The sequence below is a fragment of the Callithrix jacchus genome, chromosome 3, assembly GCF_049354715.1.
Source record: "Callithrix jacchus isolate 240 chromosome 3, calJac240_pri, whole genome shotgun sequence".
NCBI lineage: Eukaryota > Metazoa > Chordata > Mammalia > Primates > Cebidae > Callithrix > Callithrix jacchus.
Window position 1 is genome coordinate 175,417,340 of NC_133504.1, and position 8,223 is coordinate 175,425,562.

The following is an 8,223-nucleotide window of genomic DNA, read 5'->3' on the forward strand; positions in this document are numbered from 1 at the left end:
CTTTGTTAGAGAGAGTTACTTCTATTGGGAGTTTAAGCTGAGACTAAATCCACCAATGCACAGGATCCTGACCACTATAGCACATTCTCTATAAGCCTGCTCATCACTTCTGTCAGTTCTGAAGTAGCTAAGGGGCAACATCATCTAAGAAGTCCATTTCCCAAAGCAGTAATTTCAATCTTATCACAACAAGACTCATTTCACTTTCTCTTCCTCCATTTTTCTTCTCTCTGCTCTGTAGTGTGACTCAGAGAAGTGGGCAGAGAGAGGAACTAAAGAAGAAAAATGAAGAATGGAAGCAAGGGAAGAAGGAGAGAATGAAGTCGGATAAAGCTTTACTCTATGTCATCCTCTGTCCTTAATATTTTCATATAAATAATTTCATCTCATCTTTGCTGAATAGATATTATTTCCTCATTTTACAGAAGACAAAAGGTTGAGTTATCTCATTATGAATTATCCAGTGTCATAATGAGAATAAACAGGTCCATCAATGTTTCTATATGTTTTCTTCAAAAGTAAGCTATGCTCTAAATTGTTTTTATTGTATGTGTTGTTCTGTTATTGTCTTTCAGTTTATTTTTGGCAATTATCATAGGTGATAAAGATAAGCATTTTTCAAAAATCCTTATTAAATTCTAAAAAATGTGTTAAAATTATTAATATTGATATATACAATTAGCTAATTTTTAATAAAAAAAACTTTTTTCAAAAATTCTTATTAAATTCTAAAAAATGTGTTAAAATTATTAATATTGATATATACAATTAGCTAATTTTTAATAAAAAAACTTTCAGTACTGCAACATAGTGAATGTGGCATCTGAAATAACCTAATATTAAACAACTTTAAATGCATAATACTTCTAATATTTTCCTCCTATCTCTAGGTTAAAAATCATCATGAGAGTCCCAGAGTTCTCTCTTTGTACATAGTATTAGATTTTTACCACCAATGCAAGCTATATAAAAGTATCTCTTCCAGCTAAAACTAAAACTCAGAAAATAGGACCAAAAAAGCCAAAGATATGGTAGAAATGTTAATATGTAAAAGTTTGTTTCAATGAAGTATCCATACGAATACATTGCCGGTAACTTTTCATTGTTAGATTTCCAATGAAACATGTGACAAAAAGGAAACTCATTCTTTTATAACTTAGGAGAATAAAGATATTTTTCCTGAAAAATGCAGCTTTTGAGCTGGACTTTAAATCATAGTTTAGGAATTTTACCAAGAGCTTCAATAAATGAAGAAGGAGAGAAAAATATTCCAGAACAAGAAAATAGCGAAGACTTGTCCTCATTCCCAACTGACCTGGAAGGAGAAACAGGCAAGGGCACAAGACCTGTGGTTCTTGATTTCAAGGGAACTTTCTTCTATCTATGACTGGAAAAATCCTGTATCTCAACTACTAAGAGGCTATCTTCAATAGAAAAGTACAAGCACTGAACCCAAATCTGCCTGAGTTTTGGCACAGACCCTTAGCAGAAGACTCAGCTAAGCTATGCCAAGACTTCTCACCCCTGGAAACTTCTGTCCTTGTTGCTGTCTCTCCTTGTTGCTGAATGTCTACTGGTTATTTCTCTCTTATTCCGTCTCATCTTTACAATAAGAGTAATAATAGTACCTACTCATAAATGATTTTGAGCATTGAAAAGACAGTACATGTAAATTTAGAACAATGCCTGACACATACTAAACACTCAATGAATGACGGTTGTTGGATGGTATCTATTAATTAGCAAAAGCATCACAGCATGGCAAAGCCGTGACATGCTTGGGACCTGGAGCCAGACATTCTGGGTTCAAATCCTGGTTCCAATATTTGCTAGATGTGTAATCTTGGGAAATGTATAATCTTAAACACTTTATGCTTCAGTTTTCTCATCTTTAAAATGAAGACAATATTACTAAGTATCTCATAGGATATTTATGAATATTAAAGAGATTTATATTCATAAAGTGCTTTGGACAGTTCTTGAACTATTAGGATTTATTATATTAAATAAATAAATACGTCAAACTAGACTCATCTTACACCATCCAACAGCTGTAACAAAAGGAAGCTCCTACCAAATGGTGACAACTTCCAGGGCATTTAAGACTGTTCCTTGTGCATAAACATCCTTAAGGAAAATACATAAGACTGAGCAAATTTAAGTCTCCAAAGTGCAGGTTTCTGAGCCTACCCTAACTTTATTCCAACTCCAAAGAGTAGGTAAAATTTTAGAGATGCTTTATCTGATGCCCTTTCTTGACAACTTGTGTTTCCATGCAATAATTATCACCTAATTTTCTTCTACATGAAAGTGAACTTTTAAACTTCCCCAACTCATTGCTGAAAGAAGGCCAAAAACATAAATTCACCTGGAATTGTCTCCTAGTTTCAACATTCCACTTTCTATTTCAATTAAAGGAGCTTTGTATATAAAGAAAAAATCCAAAAAGAGAAAAATGAAAACAGAAAAGGATGACATATCTAAAGACTTACATTACGCATTTCTTTTTATAGGAAGCATCCCATAATTCCCCAGGGTAACAGAGTTGTTTTCCTTGGTGACAGCATAGTATTCGAAAAACTTTCACTGGTAAGCAATTCCATTGTCTTGTAGTTACGTGTAGTATAGAGTAGCTTATGCTACTATAACAAATATATCCAAATTTAAATGACTTAACAGAACAAAGTTTTGCTTTTCACTCAAGTCACAATCCAATAAATATTGGGAAGCCATTCTCGGCAGCTCACTTCTAAGCAATGGCTCAAGGATCCAGATACTTCTTATCACATGAGTTCATCATAACATGATTATGTGATCACATCATTACATGATCAGCCACATGAACTGGAAAGAGAGCTATGTTTAAGGCCAATTCTAGAAATCCCTTGTGCCAACATTCCATGGGCCATATTGAGCCACATGGCCCCAACCTAATAATGTAAAGGGAGCTGAAAAGTATGGTTTTGCTGAGTGTCCATGGAACAGAAGTGGAATTGCTGAGCCTCTACCCACTCTTTGCACAGTAAGGGTTTCACTCACTCTATGCTCAGCTCCTGTGAGCAGGGACTGTCTTATCAATCCTACAAACATACCACCGACAATACTTGCAGGTATCAACAATTTTTAAATAACTTAATGAAAAATACCACCTCTACTTGTATCCCTGACTTTCTGCTAAGTCTGTTTTCTGGGCTGTTCCTAGCTAAAATCTCTAGGAACTTATTTGTGGTTTACGTCTTTGATTTAATAGAAGAGATATTTCTCTTCTAATTTCCACCCTCTCACCGGCTCAGCCTGGAACCCTGGGCATCCCATGTTGGCTGGCCTGTGAGGAAGGGCTGTAGCCAGTTATCAAAGTCAAGTCAGAAACAAAGCAACAGGAGATGCCATAGGACAGAGTGAGGCATCAGCATTTGGGGAGATGTGGGCTAGGAACAAAGAGTGAAGGATTTTTAGGTATCAGATGAGAGACCACAACATTCTGACTGTATGAACAGCAGAAGTGATGGAAGCGCTGGAATCATTCTAAAGTCAAAAAACAGGTAGAAAAGATACGAGACATTTACTAAGGTGATAACATGATCTAGTCAAAATAGTTGCCTTTAATAACAGCTGGTGATCTCTTAAGATGACACCATGGCACATGCTCCATTTAGTTAATCATTAAGCTGGAATGTAATCATATCTGACATGCTTTTGCAGAGTCAGCAAACTTTGGTGTCGAGCAATTTATTTTTCTTGTCTTGCTTTTTATCAAAAAGAAGACCTGAAGCACTCACTACCACCTTCCTTGAATTCTGTTCCACTACTCCATATTACATAACTACCATGAGTCCAGAGTATGAGACAAAGCCTGTAGTACAATATCCATCCTTAAGTGTTGTATCAAGTGGAGGAAGCACTAGAGAAGATAAATAATTGGCCACTTGAGCCAAAATACATATCATTAACTGCAGGTATAAGTCAGGGTGAGTCCCTTAATCTCTCTGAATCTCAGTATCTTAAAGGACAAAATGAAAATATTGAAACAGATGATTTCTCAGATCCCTTTTCAGTCCAAAGTTCTAGGATACCGTACTCTGATAAAATGATTTAAAGTCTCAGAATCTTGTTTAGGTAGAGTAGAACCAAAAGAACTTATTCACTGAACAAATTAGAAAAAAATTTGCTAAGGATGTTGGAGTCAGTGACTGTTTGGTGGCTTGCCCCTTTAATCTGTTCTAAAAGGTTACCACCTCCTCAAAACAAACAAACAAAACAGGCTTCTCCAAGACAAACAATCTCTGCATTTACCAAACATTAAGTGGGTGCCCTAGGCATCAGTTTACAACTGCCCTGAGCTCCCACCAGGTGATTCGGTGGCTTACATTACTATCCCCATATCTTTTAAACAATGTCCCCTCATGTGTTAGGCTTCTCTTCCATCTTGAAATTGTTTAAAAATGCAAGTTGCTTTTATTCACTTTGCCAATTTTGTGGTTGAGAGAGACCTCGATTTTTGAAGTCAGGCAGGCTTGGATTTGAATCCCTAGTGTGCTGCTTACTAGCTGTGTGACCTGGGGCAAATGAGTGACCTCTCTGAGCTTCATGTTTTAAAATATGTCTATGTACAGATAATAGAGATTTGATAGAATTTTTTGGTGATAATTTATGTGGGGCATCTTCAACATGGTAGACACTCAAATAACAGCAGTTGGGTTTGTTTATCTGTTGTTGTTTTAAGAGAGAGAACCCTGTGAGTTGTGATAAACAGCAAAGAATGGCATTTAGCGAGAAGATAGGATATAAGCTGAACCTCAACTATTTGATGCAGGGTGGAAGCAAAAGTGTAGCTGAGAAGAACAATGAAGGAAAGGCAAATATGAAGAAGGTAGAATCATGTCTTGTTGAAAAATAGGAAAGGAGGCAACCCTCATGTAAGGGAGATTTCATATAGTGGCAAAGAAAGGAGAAGCATCGTCTAGCCCCATGCCAGATATTTTGCATATCTTATATCCTTTAAAGCTCACAATAAGCCTATCAGGAAAAGCATCCTTAACTCCAGTTTGGAGATAATGAAACTGAGGTTTGGATATTAAATAAATTAACCAAGTCTGAGTCTATATAGCTAGTATACGGCATGGACTTTAACAGTACATCTGCCTGATTCTTTCAATTTTCCTATCATCCTCTTATCCCAATGACCCTTTTCCATGATTTTATTGAACAATATTCCTTGTACAGTAAGTCCTCACTTTGTAGATACTTTCTTGGAAACTGTGACTAAATGAAACAATGTTATCTCAAAACCAATTTTATCATAGGCTAATTGATATAAACAAGCATTAATTTCCTACCTTATATTTCTCATCACAAAAACGTCACCAAACTTCTAAATAAAAACCCAAGCACTTCTAATATTAAACATTGAAATAAATATGAGGTGAATATGCATTTGAGAAAGATTAATAGAAATGAGTTAGATAATTATTTACCCAGTTCTTCCAGTTCAGGGTCACAGGGGGCCAGAGTCTGGTCCAACAGCTCAAGGGGCAAGGCAGAAAGCAGCCCTGGATAGGACACTGTCCCATCTCAGGTTGAACTTATACACACCCACACTCACTCAGACCAGGACCAAATTTAGACACAGCAGTGAACTTAATGTGCCCAGCTTTGGGATGTAGGAAGAAATAAGGGTACCCAGAGAAAACCCACACAGACATGGGGAAAATGTACAAACTCCACATAGAGAATGGTCATAGCTGGGAATCTTTTTTTTCTCTCATCAGCATTATTGGAAAGATCTTGAATTAAATTTTTATTCATTTTATAAAATTTATATAAAATTTTATAAAATTTCATAAAATCATATTAAAATTTCATTTTCTATAAATTCTATATAATGAAATTTTATATTTTATATTTAAAATTTTATATTTTATATAAATTCTATATAAAATTAAATTTTATATAATTTTCAAATTATATAAAAATTTCATTCAAGATCTTTCCAATAATGCTGATGAGAAACCTGCTGTACTTTATTCTGATCAAAGTTCTAGAGAGGTGCAAGGGAATGGTTTATTACAGGATCCAGCCCTGCAAATGTTATTAGACTAAATAGTCATAACCTCACCAAGACGACCCAGCTGCTTGGGGGCAGGAATCTTCAGACTCAGCATTTAGTTGAGTTATATTTTCCTAAGCAGAGAGTAAATATTTATACTAGAGAAGGTTATGTCACCTTATCAATGACTTGATCACAATATTGCTTTAAATGATAAATGCTTCCAACCCCTACACATAACCTCTGTATCATGTAATAATCTGCAGGTTTCCATTTTAAAGAATTTAATAACAATGACTTAATAATGAGTCTGTTTTATACAAATTTGAACTATATGCAAACTTTCAAAATCCAATCTACTTTTGAAGACAGGTAAACATAGAGAGATCAGGCCATAAGCCCAGCATGAAACTATATTTAAATGTATCCCAAAGTTGGAAGCATGTAGGTATAGTTTCTTCAGAATAATAAATGGGTTTTCTCAAATTCAGAACTTGAAGTAGACATTTCCCTGAAACTTCTGCTTCTCTGTTCAGTTCTCTGGATGGCTAACCTTGAGCAATGTAACCTGATTGTCAATGAGAATAATTTCTATCAGACTATTTTTAGTCAAGGAAACTGATTTTCAATTATAAAAAGTTTCTTCCTATTAAAACCTTTATCAAAGACTGGAGCCAAAATCTCTTGCAAAGCTGCAGAACATATACTAATAAAGCTAGACCTTCACACTGTTTGCAAGGCCAAGTGTGTCACTTCTCATGATCTATGTTTGCTCCCTGCTGACTTTCCCCGCAGGATAAGGGGTACACGTTTGGCAAAGACTAATTGGAAAATATCATTTTTAAAACCAGAAGCAAACAGTTATAGAATCTACAGATTTATTCGAGAGCTTTTTTTTCTTCAAGTGGTTAAGAACAACTGTTGAAAGCTCCCTAGAAACTGAACCTGGTGTCAGGTTCTGAAGGAGCAACACAAAGAAGATTGAGATTAAAAACAACACCAATCATAGGGCACATCTTCCTGTGAATCTGAGGAGAACGAAGGTAACTGTGGAATGGAACGAACATCATTAACAGATGAGCATGGTCAAGGTTTCCTTCCCAAGACAACTAAAGGGTTTCTGTCTCTCTCTGCTATAGTTCTTCCTATCTCCACTTTCTGAGGAAAATCATTCTTGCAGACAATAAATATATATAGCAATGATCAGGTGGGAATGGACATGTGTAGGGCAAGGGATGAGCATATAAGCTAAGGCTGGGCAGGAATTCTCAGGGAAGTCTGGGAGATCAGGAGGGGCAAGGGCAGTGGGTATCTGTGAGGATAAATAGATGAAAGAAAGGTAAAACAGAGGAACAGAAAACCAAACAACACGTGTTCTCACTCATGAGTGGGTGTTGAACAGTAAGAACACATGGACACAGGGAGGGGAACATCACACACCAAGGCCTTTCAGGAGGTAGGGACTAGGGGAGGGATAGCAGGGGCTGAGGGGATTAGGGAGGGATAGCATTAGGAGAAATACCTAATGTAGATGACAGAGTCATAGATGCAGCAAGCAACCATGGCACATGTATACCTATGTAACAAACCTGCACATTCTGCACATGTACCCCAGAACTTAAAGTATAATAAATAAATTTTTAATAATCCCCATGAAGAGACTACTCCTAGCCTCTTTATGGATATTGCAATGTGCAATTATGAATCGGTTTCTTTGAAATGTCTTCCTTTGTTGCTGAATCATATTTTTTTGATGACATTGCTGCTTTGAGAATGAACCTGTGAATGAACCTGGGGCTCTTTACGAGTTACCCAGAAATTTGGCTAAAGAAGTCTCTCAAGGTAATCTGTAGTGAAGTTTAATTTATGGGTCAGAATTTCTTTGATCTGAATGTTTTTTGGTGTGCCATATTCAATATCTTAGGGAAAGATATTGAAACAAGTTAATAGAGGCAGGATTAATTCATATACAACATCTAGGTATGTCCTGGGTTCAGTTAAGAGTGTGTCTTTCTTCTTCAAGACAGCAATTGGACAGGGTTGCATAAGTGGGGAAGCCTCTCACAACATAAAACTACTCAGAGGCTTAAGGGCAGGTGGCCATCATTCAGAAGGAAGGCAAGGGAACTCCCAAGCAGTGAATTCCTAGGTCAGAGTGCTCTGAAGGGCAGCTGTAG